Source organism: Salmo trutta, chromosome 13 (genome assembly GCF_901001165.1).
Source record: "Salmo trutta chromosome 13, fSalTru1.1, whole genome shotgun sequence".
NCBI lineage: Eukaryota > Metazoa > Chordata > Actinopteri > Salmoniformes > Salmonidae > Salmo > Salmo trutta.
In genome coordinates this window covers 51,528,029-51,545,560 of record NC_042969.1, presented here as the reverse complement: position 1 = coordinate 51,545,560, position 17,532 = coordinate 51,528,029, and the positions used below count along the sequence as shown (strand labels likewise).

At 42.2% G+C, this 17,532-nt stretch overlaps 1 protein-coding gene across 6 annotated transcripts in view; it reads left to right on the top strand.

The window, feature by feature from the left end:
- Positions 1–2,507: 2,507 nt before the first annotated feature.
- LOC115205974 (leucine-rich repeat and fibronectin type III domain-containing protein 1-like protein) overlaps positions 2,508–17,532 on the top strand; it is a 114,073-nt gene continuing 99,048 nt past the window's right edge. For 4 of the 6 annotated variants that reach the window (XR_003880715.1, XM_029772436.1, XM_029772439.1 and 1 more), the window contains exons 1-2: positions 2,508–2,919; positions 4,458–4,507. The gene's annotated coding sequence lies outside the window, so the exon portion shown is untranslated. Of the gene's footprint in view, positions 2,920–2,987; positions 3,215–4,457; positions 4,508–17,532 lie in introns of those variants that run through there. The other 2 variants (XM_029772437.1, XM_029772438.1) reach the window with 2 other exon arrangements.

Here is a 17,532-nt window from a genome sequence, read left to right as displayed (position 1 = left end):
TATTTGGGTACGCTGCTTTCACTTCATACCATCCACCGACTAGGCAGAAACTCTCTGAAACGCATGCAGACTACTGTGGAAATCAATGTGGTTAAAACTAAACAAGGCTAATTCTAAATTGAGGGAATGAGAAGGGATTGATTGATTTATGGATCAATTGATTGACATAGAACCTGATGGAGTATGCCAGAGACAGTATGCCTGCTACTAGAGACAGATAGTTTAGAGTGAAGTATTTTTTTTCCATAAGTCCAACTGGGGCTCAAACCCATGTCCCTCTGGTTTTTCCCAAGCAGACATGTTCTCCACAAGAGTTAACTCCCTTGGGGAAGCTGGTAATGCACTTATACAGGATGTCTATATTATTAATCCCTCTTTCTGTTACTCACTCACATCTTCCCACAAGTCACATGTCCTGATAGCCTCATCCCACTTTTGACACCAATGTAGCAAATCCAGGGAAAACCAGATAGGGACTCAAGCCCAGTCATTCTGGAGTCAAGGACACGAATCATAAGCTCAGGAAAGTGAATTCCATTGGAGGATATTGGAGCACACCTATAATGGAGTGATTGTATGCTTTAGCTATAGCTTATGCTATAGCTATGCTTCAACAATACTATACGTGAACATATTTATGACTTGTGACCAGCAATTTGGTCAAATTTTCTAAACAAAACAATCGGATTAATTATACTGTCCTTTTGAACTTTGGTCCTTGCGCTGACTCAGTGGGTGAAGTTATCAGCTTACTCCCCACTGACTGTGGTTCCATTTCTGAATCATCATTGTATCATTGTCTGACGCCGAGTACCTAAAAGCAGTCTTTTCTAAAATGAGATCAAAATGGAGAAGAGCCACTTTGTCACAGAGGTAGCAGAGGAGAAGTGAGAGATGTGACCTGATCAGACCGGATTTTCAGACCAAAAGCGTGCTGCTGTCCATGTTATTATGTGAGAAAACGGTGCTGAATTTCTATGCGTGCTCGGCTCTGTCCATGGTGCTGAACTGACTAGTGATACAGCGCTGGGCCCTGAAACCATGTTTTTTTTAACGGTGTGGTATACTTTCTTAATCGATATTAACTTAACCCTCCTGCTGTGTTCCGGTCGAATTGGACCGATTTACAAGTTTTCTTTCTGAAAAATGGAGTTCATTTAATCTGATTGTCATAAGGTTCCATGACTTTGTCCACACAGGGCATCTGAACACACAAAACCCATTTTGATGATTTTCATAACATTTTGGGTGTTTTATTTAACTTTTGTACACCTGTGGTGTTCCCGGTCAAAAATGACCGGTCGTTAGAAATTAGTGGATGAGACTACAATTAGTGTTTAAATTGAGTTCAGGCACATGCCCATTCATCAGATGGACACACTTCCTCTCCCAGACCCCCACATGCATGTGTGTTTGAGCACACACACACCTCACTCTCCTTCTTGGCTTCCATGGCAACCCCCACGGGAACCTTTCCCCAATAGAATCTTTCCCCCACGGGAACCACACTGGCATTCTCACAAACAACCGCAACATTGTTTCAATAATATATAGAACTTTTCTCACAGCTCTGGTATTTAAAGCTTTTTTGAGGCCTTGCTCACAATTCATTCTGTGGCAGCACAATGACCAAACGATATACTGTATGTGAGGCTCTTGATCATATCTTTGATCATGACACTGGTGAGGAGGAGAGAGTCCTTGTTATTCTTGACACAAAGTAGTCTGTGATAAATAGCACAATATGTTTCCTCTGAGTATTTGTTATAGTCAAAATAATCCATACATTCTGCTTTTTTTTTAACTTAAAAAACAAGTTGTATGAGTTCAGGTCAATGAGGCCTACAGGCCATAAATAGCAAATAGAAGTTCAAAACTTGTAATGTTCACAAGAACTTAAGTTGATAAAACGATCTAACACAACATTAGGTGATAATATATGTATTATTATGGATTTATAATCAGCTATAATGGAGCGGTCATTTTGCACCAGGAACACAGAATGAATTAACATGAAACGAACACAACAGGGGGGTTAAATATATTAAGCTATATTACATTTTCAATCTACATGTGTCAGAAAGGATACACATTCCGACCACATATTTTAGCTCCTTTTTGAAACATCGCCATCATATGGCTCTTTGAAAATATAGCGGTTTGCATGTAGAACATTTCCTCAAATTAATCCTATAATTGCGCACGTTCAAATAATCCTATAAAATCTCAAACATGTAAATTGAGCACAGTAATCCACTCCCTGCTGTGGATTGGTTAAAGTAGACGCTTCATCAAAGCGCTCGCATCATCAGCATAAATGGTGTGCTCTTTTTTGTTGTTGTTGCTATTTGAGGAGACCTCTGTTTTGTGTTCACGGCTTCACAGTCAATACAACGTAATCTTTGACAGCATACATATACTGCAGTCAATATACTGTCTCTTAAAGCAAAACACCACGCTCGATGGCATGATTTGAAGTTCCGATTTGTAATCCCATAAACGCAGTACCAATTGAAGTCGGAGGTGTAAAGAGTTTGTTGGCGGGCTGCGGCATGTAGCTGTGGAGAGAGAATTTGCCTGGCTATCCAGACTCTTAGCTCCGGCCAAACGGTACGCCACGCCCACGGACGTTAGTTTCTTCTCCGCGAACTACAGAGCAGCGGAATGTAGTGTGAGTCGTCAAGTTAGCACCAGACCCTACCGACTGAACTTCTAGGTCTTCGCTCAAAGGATGTATACCTGATACGGATATTCCTGCCTCAACAAGGCTACTCAACGATCGAAGTTGGGGCTCGGATATGATGGACTCGGCAGATTAATTTACAATCACTGCCACTATTTAGAATGTCCGTTGTGTTCTGCAGAAAACCTTGGGAAACAGGGCTCTTCCGTCTGGGTCGGCTCATTTGAAGCTAAAAAGTAAGAAATGTCAGACTTGGAAATCGCACGCACAGATGCTACTCATTTGTGAGATAATATATGTGGGAACTAATTGCAACGCAACTGCCCTCCGCGGTACAAGTGAGTGTTCTTTGCGCACCAAGTCCAGAAATCTTGGCTGGTTGTGCTGCTTCTTAACTCTGTTACTGGGGAAGCAGACCGGCGGCAACTCGATGCATTTATTGTTCAAATCTACTCGGGCTATTTACCTCGTGGCATAGCCTACTGGAGATTGACATATAACGGAGAGGCAACATCAGTCTCAGCAATAGAGGTAACCATCAATCATCATGATTTCATTGTTTTCTCATGTGCAAGATTTTCAATTCGGACAAAACATAGTAAGAAAAAAGGGATAATTGTTTCTACAGAGGTACGAGTATTGTCTCATTGAGCTGTTACGTTATAGTGGAGTTCCATGTGTAATTGCATTTTTCATGGTAGGCTATTACGAGGCGTGGATCAGGTGTGGTTTGTTTGACTTGGTGGGAGTCTACAACAGAATGCTGCGTAATGGTCTATAGATAGGCAATTGCACCATTCGTTAGGAGTAAGTTGACTACTCTAGTCTTGTTTGATTGTCTCACGACATAAACAACCACAGGAAATTAAGATATTGTCATTATCAAGTTTGTTCCCCCATCCAGATATTTACCACTTACATTCTTTCATCCGATCATCATCCTTCTCTGTCTTGATTTGTGACAAATACTGCATGCACTCTTACAGCACACCAAACTGCTTTGCGACTGTGTGAAATATGCTTCTTACGTTCCGTTATAGCCATTGCATTTTCTAAATCGATTCGATAGTGTGTCAACTACACTATGGCCAATGGAGATGGTAGCCTACAATGTGAAGAAAGTGTTAATTATGAAGAATGCATTGGAAATGATTCTAAAACAATGTTGACTGAACGGAACCTAGCCTACGTGTTTATTCATTTCAAAAAGACAGAAAAAAGGGGCGAGACCTTGTCTGTAAAATCGATCTCCAATCACGTTGCAATTCCACAAGGTTATACAGTATTTATGTTGGGGGCACTCATGTTCCCCACAACGTCAAGTCTATTGCACCCTGGGAGGAGGAAGTTTAAGAAATGCCTCTGCGTATGAGTAATGTGATGAGTGATGAGTAATGTGATGAGCAGTAACACAATTTCGTCGGGTCTACCCTTTTTTTATTTTGTATTGCACCATGGTGGACCTATGTTTCTTCAATAATTCAAAATGACTTTTAATCATTCGCCTCCCTTGGCATTACATAACACAGGACCACTTTTAATGAATATGTTCCACCTGAGCTACTTGGCTGTTAGCCTAATGCACGTCGTTGATCTTGTGCAATTCGGCTTTTGGCTGCCGCCCGAGGTCTCTCCTCTTCATTGCCCACTCATGGCAGTGCATTCTTTCCACTGATGCAGCGCCTAGCTGTATATCCTTTCTACCGCAAATCCAGCGAGGAGTGTTCTGAATGTCAAGCTGCAGTGACTGATAATGTCTTATTTTCTACTGCAGGTAGGGGGCCACGGAGCACCAGATGCAGCTCGCTCCTCACATCAGCTAAAGTCAGTTATGCTTCACATGACAATGTTCTTATATCTGTGGGAACACAGTTAATATGCTACTAAACAATCCAGGTCAGATAACACATGCCTGTTTGTCTGGTTAGATACATGTAACTGCCAAAACAATGGAAACATTTGAGTCAATGAAGGATGCAAAGTATGTTGAAAGCAGGTGGTTCCGCAGAGGTGTACGGCCCTGCTACACTACAACCATCAGCCATCAGCAATTGAGGGAATGCGTCCTTTGAAATCAATCAAAGCTGCTGTACTGCCCATGTTGCGCTCGCGTTGCAGCGTCCAAGCTCAAGAATGGCCAAGGTTCAATTCCCGATGGCTGACGCGCCAGTTCATTCTATCATTCCCTAAAGAAAGAAGGAGAAATACAGTTGATTATTGTATGGCCTCGAGTATACACCACTGGTTATTTTACTAAGACTTATGAAGTCAAGCTACATTGACTATGTTCACATTGTAAACAAAATCAACTTGTGTAATTAGAAGATAATTTAGTACAACCATTAGCAACAATTGAATTAATACAAGCGAAAAACTGGACCAAAGCTATTGCACATACATAATGGAACAGTACAGTAGGGGAAATAGAATATAGACACTCTTTGCTTCTCCTCTTCTTCTCTCTCAAAACAACGCATTCTGTGTAGCAGGTAGAACGTCACATTGTCCTGACGCTGATGGCAAGGCAACGCAATGCGTATAGTGGAGCTGAGGTGTTAGGGTCATGCATATACAAGCAGGGCAGGCCATTATTTTAGTGACCGTGGCTATACCTCCATAGGATGACAATGCCCCCATCCACAGGATAAGTGTGGTCACTGAATGGTTTGATGAGCATGAAAATGATGTAAACCATATACCATGGTCATCTGAGTCACCAGATCTCAACCCAGTTGAACACTTATTTAAGTTCTCAAGTTTCAAGTTTTATTAGTCATATGTACTGGATGGTATACACTGTCCAATGAAATGCTAACTTGCAGGTTATTTCTCAATGCAACAACAATAAGAAAAGATAAGAAAACATATTAGCATAAGTATAATACAGGAATCCACAATTTATAGTCCAAAATGTACATGTGTTTCTGGGAAGGGTGATTGGGGCGCAAGTGTTTAAATGATGCAGTGTTTAGCAATCATAATACATCTGGTAGCAGCAGTTGTATGTGTAGCATTAGTGATGGAGGAAGCACAATTGATTCAGTTAAATATCGGGATATTATTTTGGACAAATATCGTATTGTTTTGACAATATCGCAATATTATTTTCCCGCTAGTTGTCTGTACCTTCAATGAACCACAGATTGTTCTCCATCTTCCTTTTAAATAAGGAGCCAATATGTTTTCAGCACTTTTATTTCCAGGACTGATCAAAACTCGTTATGTCATGGCTCTCTCTTGTCCCTCTGCGGCAGACATATGGTGAGAAATATGTTTTTAACATGGAATCGCAATACAATTACAGCATCGAATAGTGAAAATCGCAATACATACCGTATCGACACCTAAGTATCGTGTAATCGTACTGTAAGGTCCCTGGCAATTCCCAGCTCTATGTTGCATGAATATATATATGTATATATATATATATATATATATATATATATATATACACATACACACACTACCGTTCAAAAGTTTGGGGTCACTTAGACATATCTTTTTTTATTTAAAGAAAAGCACATTTTTTCCCATTAAAATAACATCAAATTGATCAGAAATATATTGTAGACATTGTTAATGTTGTAAATGACTATTGTAGCTAGAAACGGCAGATTTTTTTTAATGGAATATCTACAGAGGCCCATCATCAGCAACCATCACTCCTGTGTTCCAATGGCACGTTGTGTTAGCTAATCCAAGTTTATCTTTTTAAAAGGCTAATTGATCATTAGAAACCCTTTTGCAATTATGTTAGTACAGCTGAAAACTGTTTTGCTGATTTAAAGAAGCAATAAAACTTGCTTTCTTTAGACTAGTTGAGTATCTGGAGCATTAGCATTTGTGGGTACGATTACAGGCTCAAAATGGCCAGAAACAATGAACTTTCTTCTGAAACTCGTCAGTCTATTCTTGTTCTGAGAAATGAAGGCTATTCCATGCGAGAAATTGACAAGAAACTGAAGATCTCGTACAACGCTGTGTACTACTCCCTTCACAGAACAGCTCAAACTGACTCTAACCAGAATAGAAAGAGGAGTGGGAGGCCCCGGTGCACAACTGAGCAGGAGGACAAGTACATTAGAGTGTCTAATTTGAGAAACAGATGCCTCACATGTCCTCAACTGGCAGCTTCATTAAATAGTACCAGCAAAACACCAATCTCAACGTCAACAGTGAAGAGGCGACTCCGGGATGCTGGCCTTCTAGGCAGAGTTCCTCTGTCCAGTGTCTGTGTTCGTTTGCCCATCTTAATCTTTTCTTTTTATTGGCCAGTCTGAGACATGGCTTTTTCTTTGCAACTCTGCCTAGAAGGCCAGCATCCTGGGGGTTGCCTCTTCATTGTTTACGTTGAGATCGGTGTTTTGTGGGTACTATTTAATGAAGCTGCCTGTTGAGGACTTGTGAGGCGTCTGTTTCTAAGTGACCCCAAACTTTTGAATGGTAGCATATATACAGTGCATTCAGAAAGTTTTCAGACCCCTTGACTTTTTCCACATTTTGTTACGTTACAGCCTTATTCTAAAATTGATTACATTTCATTTTTCCTCATCAATCTACACACAATACCCCATAAAGACAAAGTGAAAACAGTTTTTGGACATTTTTGCAAATGTATAATTTAAAAAAAAACAAATAGCTTAACTATTCAGACCCTTTGCTATAAGACTCGAAATTGAGCTCAGGTGCACCCTTGAGATGTTTCTACAACTTGATTGGAGTCCACCTGCGGTAAATTCAATTGATTGGACATGATTTGGAAAGGCACACACCTGTCTATATAAGGTCCCACAGTTGACAAAACACAGACAAAACAACGCAGGAGTGGCTTCGGGACAAGTCTCTGAATGTCCTTGAGTGGCCCAGCCAGAGCCCGGACTTGAACCCGATCTAACATCTCTGGAGAGACCTGAAAATAGCTGTGCAGCGACGCTCCCCATCCAACCTGACAGAGCTTGAGAGGATCTGCAGAGAAGAATGAATGAAACTCCCCAAATACACTTGTGCCAAGCTTGTAGCGTCACACCCAAGAAGACAAGGCTGTAATCGCTGCCAAAGGTGCTTTAACAAAGTTCTAAGTAAATGGTCTGAATACTTATGAAAATGTAACACTTCAGTTTTTTATATGTAATACATTTGCAAACATTTCTAAAAGCTGATTTTGGTTTGTCATTATGGGGTATTGTGTGTCGATTGATGATAAAAAAAAATATTTAATACATTTCTGAATAAGACTGTAACATAACAAAATTTGATAAAAATCAAGGGTTCTGAATACTTTCCGAATGCACTGTGTGTTTGTGTGTGTATATATATATATATATATATATATATATATATATATATATACACACACACACAGTTGAAGTCGGAAGTTTACGTACACCTTAGCCAAATACATTTAACCTCAGTTTTTCACAATTCCTGACATTTAATCCCAGTAAAAATTCCCTGTGTTAGGTCAGGTAGGATCATCACTTTATTTTAAGAATGTGAAATGTCAGAATAATAGTAGAGAGACGGATTTATTTCAGCTTTTATTTATTTCATCACATTCCCAGTGGGTCAGAAGTTTACATACACTCAATTAGTATTTGGTAGCATTGTCTTTAAATTGTTTAGCTTGGGTCAAATGTTTCTGGTAGCCTTCCACAAGCTTCCCACAATAAGTTGGGTGAATTATGGCCCATTCCTCCTGACAGAGCTGGTGTAAGTGAGTCAGATTTGTAGGCCTTGCTCACACACGTTTTTTAAGTTCTGCCCACACATTTTCTATGGGATTGAGGTCAGGGCTTTGTGATGGCCACTCCAATACCTTGACTTTGTTGTCCTTAAGACATTTTGCCACAAGTTTGGAAGTATGCTTGGGGTCATTGTCCATTTGGAAGACCCATTTGCGACCAAGCTTTAACTTCCTGACTGATGTCTTGAGTTCTTCAATATATCCACATAATGTTCTATTTTTGTGAAGTGCACCAGTCCCTCCTGCAGCAAAGCACCCCCACAACATGATGTTACCACCCCCGTGCTTCACGGTTGGGATGGTGTTCTGCGGGTTGCAAGCATCCCCCTCCACCCTTCCAAACATAATGATGGTCATTATGGCCAAACACTTCTATTTTTGTTTCATCAGACCAGAGGACTTTTCTCCAAAAAGTACGATCTTTGTCCCCATGTGCAGTTTCCCACCGTAGTCTGGCTATTTTATGGTGGTTTTGGAGCAGTGGCTTCTTCCTTGCTGAGCGGCCTTTCAGGTTATGTCGATATAGGACTGGTTTTACTGTGGATATAGATACTTTTGAACCTGTTTCCTCCAGCATCTTCACAAGGTCCTTTGCTGTTGTTCTGGGATTGATTTGCACTTTTCGCACCAAAGTATGTTCATCTTTAGGAGACAGAAAGTGTCTCCTTCCTGAGCGGAATGACTGCTGCGTGGTCCCATGGTGTTTATACTTGTGTACTATTGTTTGTACAGATGAACGTGGTACCTTCAGGCGTTTGGAAATTGCTCCCAGGGATGAACCAGACTTGTGGAGGTATACAAGTCTTTTTCTGAGGTCTTGGCTGATTTCTTTTGATTTTCCCATGATGTCAAGCAAAGAGGCACTGAGTTTTAAGGAGGCCTTGAAATAGATCCACAGGTACACCTCCAATTGCCTCAAATGATGTCAATTAGCCAATCAGAAGCTTCTAAAGCCATGACATCATTTTATGGAATTTTCCAAGCTGTTTTAACCTTTTTTAACTGCCTCCTACACCAACTCAGAAGCTAGGATAAGCATATTATTAACACATTCGGATAGAAAACACTCTGAATTTTCTAAAACAGTTTGAATGGTGTCTGTAAGTATAACAAAACTCATGTTGCACTGTCAACTTCGTGAATGTAAACCTCTGACCCACTGGAATTATGATACAGTGAAATAATCTGTCTGTAAACAATTGTTGGAAAAATTACTTTTGTCATGCACAAAGTAGATGGCCTAACCGACTTGCCAAAACTATAGTTTGTTAACAAGAAATTTGTGGAGTGTTTAAAAAACAAGTTTTTATGACTCCAACCTAAGTGTATGTAAACTTCCAACTTCAACTGTATATATATATATATATATATATACATACATATATACATATATATATATGTATATATACACTGCTCAAAAAATAAAGGGAACACTTAAACAACACATCCTAGATCTGAATGAAAGAAATAATCTTATTAAATACTTTTTTCTTTTCATAGTTGAATGTGCTGACAACAAAATCACACAAAATTAATCAATGGGAAATCCAATTTATCAACCCATGGAGGTCTTGATTTGGAGTCACACTCAAAATTAAAGTGGAAAACCACACTACAGGCTGATCCAACTTTGATGTAATGTCCTTAAAACAAGTCAAAATGAGGCTCAGTAGTGTGTGTGGCCTCCACGTGCCTGTATGACCTCCCTACAACGCCTGGGCATGCTCCTGATGAGGTGGCAGATGCTCTCCTGAGGGATCTCCTCCCAGACCTGGACTAAAGCATCCGCCAACTCCTGGACAGTCTGTGGTGCAACATGGCATTGGTGGATGGAGCGAGACATGATGTCCCAGATGTGCTCAATTGGAATCAGGTCTGGGGAACGGGCGGGCCAGTCCATAGCATCAATGCCTTCCTTTTGCAGGAACTGCTAACACACTCCAGCCACATGAGGTCTAGCATTGTCTTGCATTAGGAGGAACGCAGGGCCAACCGCACCAGCATATGGTCTCACAAGGGGTCTGATGATCTCATCTCGGTACCTAATGGCAGTCAGGCTACCTCTGGGAGCACATGGAGGGCTGTGCGGCCTCCCAAAGAAATGCCACCCCACACCATGACTGACCCACCGCCAAACCGGTCATGCTGGAGGATGTTGCAGGCAGCAGAACGTTCTCCACGGCGTCTCCAGACTGTCACGTCTATCACGTGCTCAGTGTGAACCTGCTTTCATCTGTGAAGAGCACAGGGCGCCAGTGGCGAATTTGCCAATCTTGGTGTTCTCTGGCAAATGCCAAACGTCCTGCACGGTGTTGGGCTGTAAGCACAACCCCCACCTGTGGACATCGGGCCCTCATACCACCCTCATAGAGTCTGTTTCTGACCGTTTGAGCAGACACATGCACATTTGTGGCCTGCTGGAGGTCATTTTGCAGGGCTCTGGCAGTGCTCCTCCTTGCACAAAGGCGGAGGTAGCGGTCCTGCTGCTGGGTTGTTGCCCTCTTATGGCCTCCTCCACGTCTCCTGATCTACTGGCCTGTCTCCTGGTAGCGCCTCCATGCTCTGGACACTACGCTGACAGACACAGCAAACCTTCTTGCCACAGCTCGCATTGATGTGCCATCCTGGATGAGCTGCACTACCTGAGCCACTTGTGTGGGTTGTAGACTCCGTCTCATGCTACCACTAGAGTGAAAGCACCGCCAGCATTCAAAAGTGACCAAAACATCAGCCAGGAAGCATAAGAACTGAGAAGTGGTCTGTGGTCACCACCTGCCGAACCATTCCTTTATTGGGGGTGTCTTGCTTATTGCCTATAATTTCCACCTGTTGTCTATTCCATTTGCACAACAGCATGTGAAATTTATTGTCAATCAGTGTTGCTTCCTAAGTGGACAGTTTGATTTCACAGAAGTGTGATTGACTTGGAGTTACATTGTGTTGTTTAACCTCTCTGGCGCAGGTGGGACGAATTCCACCTGAATCCAGTGGCGCGATTTTTGAATCGTTTGAAATACTATTACTTCAATTTCTCAAACATATGACTATTTTACAGCTATTTAAAGACAAGACTCTCGTTAATCTAACCACACTGTCCGATTTCAAAATGGCTTTACAACGAAAGCAAAACATTAAATTATGTCAGGAGAGTGCCCAGCCAGAAATAATCAGACACCCATTTTTCAAGCTAGCATATAATGTCACATAAACCCAAACCACAGCTAAATGCAGCACTAACCTTTTATGATCTTCATCAGATGACACACCTAGGACATTATGTTATACAATACATGCATGTCTGTTCAATCAAGTTCATATTTATATCAAAAAACAGCTTTTTACATTAGCATGTGACGTTCAGAAAAAGCATACCCCCCGCAAACTTCCGGGGAATTTACTAACAGTTTGCTAAATTACTCACGATAAACGCTCACAAAAAGCATAACAATTATTTTAAGAATTATAGAAACATTACTCCTCTATGCAGTCGATATGTCCGATTTTAAAATAGCTTTTCGGATTAAGCACATTTTGCAATATTCTAAGTACATAGCCCAGCCATCACGGGCTAGCTATTTAGACACCCACCCAGTTCAGCCTTCACCAAAATCACATTTCCTATAAGAAAAATGTTCTTACCTTTCCTGTTCTTCGTCAGAATGCACTCCCAGGACTTCTACTTCAATAACAAATGTAGGTTTGGTCCCAAATAATCCATCGTTATGTTCCATCAACGACGTTTTGTTCTTGCGTTCTAGACACTATCAGAATGCTACATCACGGTCACGAGCATGGCGCATTGGCGTGACAAAAAATTTCTAAATATTCCATTACCGTACTTCGAAGCATGTCATCCGCTGTTTAAAATAAATTTTTATGCCATTTATCTCGTAGAAAAGCGATAATATTCCGACCGGGAATCTGCAATAAGCTAAACAGCCGAATTAAAATACTCCACGGGGGTGAATCGCGCATGCGCCTCATTCCATTGTCACCTAATGGGACACTTGGAAAAGGCGATAATCTGTTTCAGCCTGAGGCCGCCTCGTCATCGTTCCTGTTTTTCCCGGGTTCTGAGAGCCTATTGGAGCCCTAGGAATTGTCACGTTACAGCTAAGATCCTTACTCTTCAATAAACAGAGGCAAGAAGAACGACTCCTTGTCAGACAGGCCACTTCCTGCATGAAACCTTCTCAGATTTTTGCCTGCCATAGGAGTTCTGTTATACTCACAGACACCATTCAAACAGTTTTAGAAACTTTAGGGTGTTTTCTATCCAAACCTGAACAATAATATGCATATTCTAGCTTCTGAGTTGGTGTAGGAGGCAGTTAAAAATGGGCACATATTTTTTCCAAAATTCTCAATACTGCCCCCTATCTTAAGTGTTCCCTTTATTTTTTTGAGCAGTATATATATATACATATGTATAATGTGTGTGCAGAGAGTCCGTGAAGGTGGTCACTCCATTTCAAGTGTTCAGCAGTCTGATGGCTTGTAGATTGAAACTGTCTCTGATCCTGTTGTTATCAGACCTCCTGCTCCGATACCGTCTGCCCGATGGTGAGTGAATGAACAGCACATGGCTGGTGTGTGTGGGGTCCTTGATGATGCTGCAGGCCTTCCTCAGGCACCATTTCGAGTAGATGTGCTGGATGGGTGGGAGCACGGTCCCAGTGGTAATTCTGGAATGGCGCCTGAGACTGTGTTTTACACCACTTTCACCAAAACACCAAATGATGGAATTTCTCGTGGGAGAAGGTTGTCACATTCCTCCAATAGAGTTCCAGACACTTGTACAATCTATGCTAACGTGCATTGAAGCTGTTCTGGCTCATGGTGGCTCGACGCCCTTTTATGACACTTTATGTCGGTGTATTCTTTATTTTGGCAGTAACCTGTTGCCCTCTGCATTCTTGTATTGATCCACTCCCTGTGTGTGTTAATGGATAGGCTGATTTTGGCTCTGTGTTGTTCAACAGCTGCCAAGGATCTGTGTGCATGTCTGGACTGTTATCTCCCTCCTTTTATCATTCTGCTGTGTGCCCGGAGGTAACAAATAACACTTGACATGGGAATCTTGAGATACACTGTCCTCAAATTAACAAAGAGTGTATGCGCTCCCGAGCTACTGTATCTCTCGAGATCTATTACTGCTGTCTGGCGTCCTTTGTCCCGCGATGATGGATGGATAGCCGGTGATGGATGCCAGATTCTCTCTCTCTCTCACCCCCCCTTCCATCCCTTCTCCCACCCTCTAACCTTCTGTCTTAAAGACAGGCGACAGGCAGGGACACATGAAATGACAGTGCCCTCCGCCCATGTAGTTTCCATGTTGCTGGTGAGGACATCATACCGCCAGCCTGTGGCTGTCAGTGCCAGCATGACTCTATAATACGGCACATGGCTGCCCCATCTGCTCCTGGGTTCACCATTTAAATGTGAGAATAGGCCTGGTGGAGCATCCTGGCCTTGGAAGGGTTTGTAAGGATTTTCCTGAAATCTGTTGGATTTTCCAGAAATATGATTTACAGCTAAAATTTGTTTTCTTCTTGGAGACCGTAAAACATGTAACGCAAATCATGGCAAGTCAAAATGGAACTGCAAGTCAAAAAGGAACTCCCAAAATGAATGTGTCTAAAATGAACACAGTTTAAACAACATTTCACTATGATCGCAGATCAACTTAGTGATGAAAGGTGCATGCATATTTCATGATGCATTTTGAAATGAATGGATAAAGTATGATATCGCTTCTGCGTTGAAAATGAGCTCAGTTGTCATTAGTAATCGCCTGTCGGAGGGTCTCATTAACGTTTTGGGAAATTATGGTCAGAGATGTTCTCGGTTGAGCAGAGCCTGTAGGCTACAGTAACAACGTCCACTGAGGTGCTAGATTTCAGCAGTTTTGGACCAATCACCTGATCTGTTGATAATGCAGGTGTTGGTTCCTGGTTAGTAAGCACTTATTAAACAGGTGTTCTTCCATCCAGTCCTTAAGGCCGTGAATCATTTAAAGTCTAGCTCAAAGGCCTGGGCTTATCAATCAGGATGGCATGTTAGTGAACACTTCAGCGGGGTAATTAAGTCTCTTCACCCCCAAGGATCCCGGTGTCAGGAAAACCCAATAATGCTCCAAGATAGAGAGGGAAAAAAAAGAACTTCAGGAATAGCTGTATGCTAATGTGAAAACTTGGTAAAGTGATGTTGTCCTCAAAATGTGCAAGGTGTTTCGTCACACGTAAAAGTGTGTTGAGATGGATGTGTCAGACACGTATTAATACCCTTTTCTCGGGTTCCTGTTTTTGTACCTTGATGTAGCTGGCGTCTTTGACAAGGCTTCCTGCCAGCCACGCCATGAAACCTGGCCTTCATTAGCTGCTCTCATGCTGATCGTTTCACAATGGCTACGCGCTTACTTGCATCCACAGTCAATAATGTGTTGTTGATTCTATCGCTGCATCAGTTAAATGAGTCTTTTGGACAAGGCTTTTCCAAATGTGTGTTATGGTTGTGCCTTCTCCAAAAGAAGAAGGCACAGCACCAAATGTGTTCCTTTGATGACATTTTTTGATGCCTTTCTCCCTGGGATTGAGGCAGATATTTCTGCGCTGGAGTAGGCTGGTCGTCAGCATGGTGCTGTATGATGACGACAGGAAGTCCTAATCCCCGATGAGCATTGGAAGCGTGATTTACAGGAAGTGTGTTTTATGCATGTATAATTATGTTCTACAAAGACTAACATCACAGCCAGCTACCAGATCCCTTATTTAATGACACCGCTTTCCCTGCTCAACATGTATGTCAGCTCCACTGTGCTCATAACCCCACTCCCATCACTAGTGCCACCCCTCAACCCATCCCCTCCACTCCATCCCGTACTTAACACCACTAAGTGTAGCTCTACTGCATCACAATGGTCCTTTTTAGCTATAGATCCACAATCAGCCCAGCATGTCGTTTACCAATTGATCCTTATCAAACCCAAATAGGCTGCTATGGAAGTATATTTCACTAAGCCCCTCCCCTGTTACCACCCACTGTGATGGAACAGATTTGCAGACCAGGCTTATGACTAAAGTGGGGGTCCATCGCTCCCCCATCTCACGTCAGAAGCCATTCTTCAAGCTGGAACCTTGGGCTCTATGGCTATTGTTGGACCTGGGGACTGTAGCCTTTTGCATCTCATGTTGGTTGTTACTGTGGCTATGCAAGAAAAGAGAGAGACCGTGGCATCTGACAATGTATAATTTTAAAATTTCCCCAAAACTTTTCTATTAGCAAATTCGTATTCTATATATTGTACAACTATTGTTATCTCGCTAATTACGCCAGTTGTCTATTTGATCTTTCTTATTTGTTTGGATGACATCAAAGCGAGAGGATGACACATCGATGGCACCTAACCGTTAAAATGTTACATTGTAATTGCAATAACTTGCTTGCAACGTTTAGGAAGGATCTAATTTGAATACCTAATTACTAGGTAGGCAAACGAGGGTCTTTCAGTTCCTTTGTGTTTGCCATTTTACACTGAGGTAGGGGTTAAGTATGGGAGCAATGACTGTGCTACCTATGAATACCTACTGTATGCTTATCTCACTAGGTTGGCTACAGAAGATTCAATAGCATTCGCTGATGGATTATGGGGATTCAAAAAGTCCCACGGCCTGTTATTACACAAGTCAACCTTAAATTCCTACGCCTCATTTATTTTTATCTCAACAGTTGGCCTTCCTTTGACTTCATATCCTGGCCTGTATTCTGTGCTCTATATTCTCGCCCCACCGCCTGTCTGTCTGTCTGTCTGTCTGTCTGTCTGTCTGTCTGTCTGTCTGTCTGTCTGTCTGTCTGTCTGTGTCTCTCTCTCTCTCTCTCTCTCTCTTTGCTGTAACCACTGCCACAGACTGAACTAATCCCTTTCCGAATCCCCTCCGGGGAACAGATCTGGCTCTGTGGGACTGTTCCTCCTCCTCCCGGCTGCCGCATTCCGAGGTGACTCAATCCCGCTGCATCCTGCCTAGTGAGCGGCCAGAATCTCAATCAGCCTGCTTCTGACCTCTGCTGCCAGGCAGCTGGATTGGTGCCATTCACTGCCTGATTAGATGAGGGTATTAATGGATAGCTACTGCACTGTGCCGGGCTGGGACAGACCTCACTGCCAGGTCAGCTTCTGTGCTGTACACGTCCAAAGTCACATATTTCTGTCTGGACCTTTATATTAGTCGTAGAGGGCGCAGCACTTGGCCAGCAAATCAACCATGACACATAGCAAACATTGTGAATATCAGTGTTCTCCCACTCCCCCTCCCAGCCTAGTGCAGCCTGTCGGGTGGATGATATAAATAACAATGTTCTCTGTAACCATCTGCATCCTCTACTACCAGACGGTGGGATCTATACAGACCTATCCCGCTCAGTGTCACCAGGCCATGATGCCACATCTGGGCCTGTGTACATCCATCAATCCACATTAGCATTAGTGCTGCCAAGGATAGTGTGTCGGTCGAGAGGATTCCTGAGCTAAGACTTTACTGACACACGTCAGGTTGGGATAAGGGCCGGAAAAGGCAGACGGGGGTGTGCCGGGTTTATGATCAGAATTATGCAGGGAGAATCACATTCCCGAACTCATTCACCTCAAAGATCCTTGAGTAGATTGGTACAGATCTAAATATAAAACATATAAATAACCCAAAAAGCAGAGGATCTATTCATGACGAGAGGATGAGGGATGGGCAGATACAGGGAGAGAGGGAGGAATATAGTACAATTGTGAGACAGAGATTGAGAGAGCGTTATAGAGGCCAGAGAGAGGGCGAGAGAGTGAGCGATATAGAGACCAGAGAGAGAAAGTATTACAGAGGCCAGAGAGAGATATATAGAGCTAGAGAGAGAGATATAGAGTTAGAGAGAGAGATATAGAGTTAGAGAGAGAGATATAGAGTTAGAGAGAGAGATATAGAGTTAGAGAGAGGTATATAGAGTTAGAGAGAGAGATATAGAGTTAGAGAGAGGTATATAGAGTTAGAGAGATAGAGAGAGATTTAGAGTTAGAGAGAAAGATATATAGAGTTAGAGAGAGAGATATAGAGTTAGAGAGAGA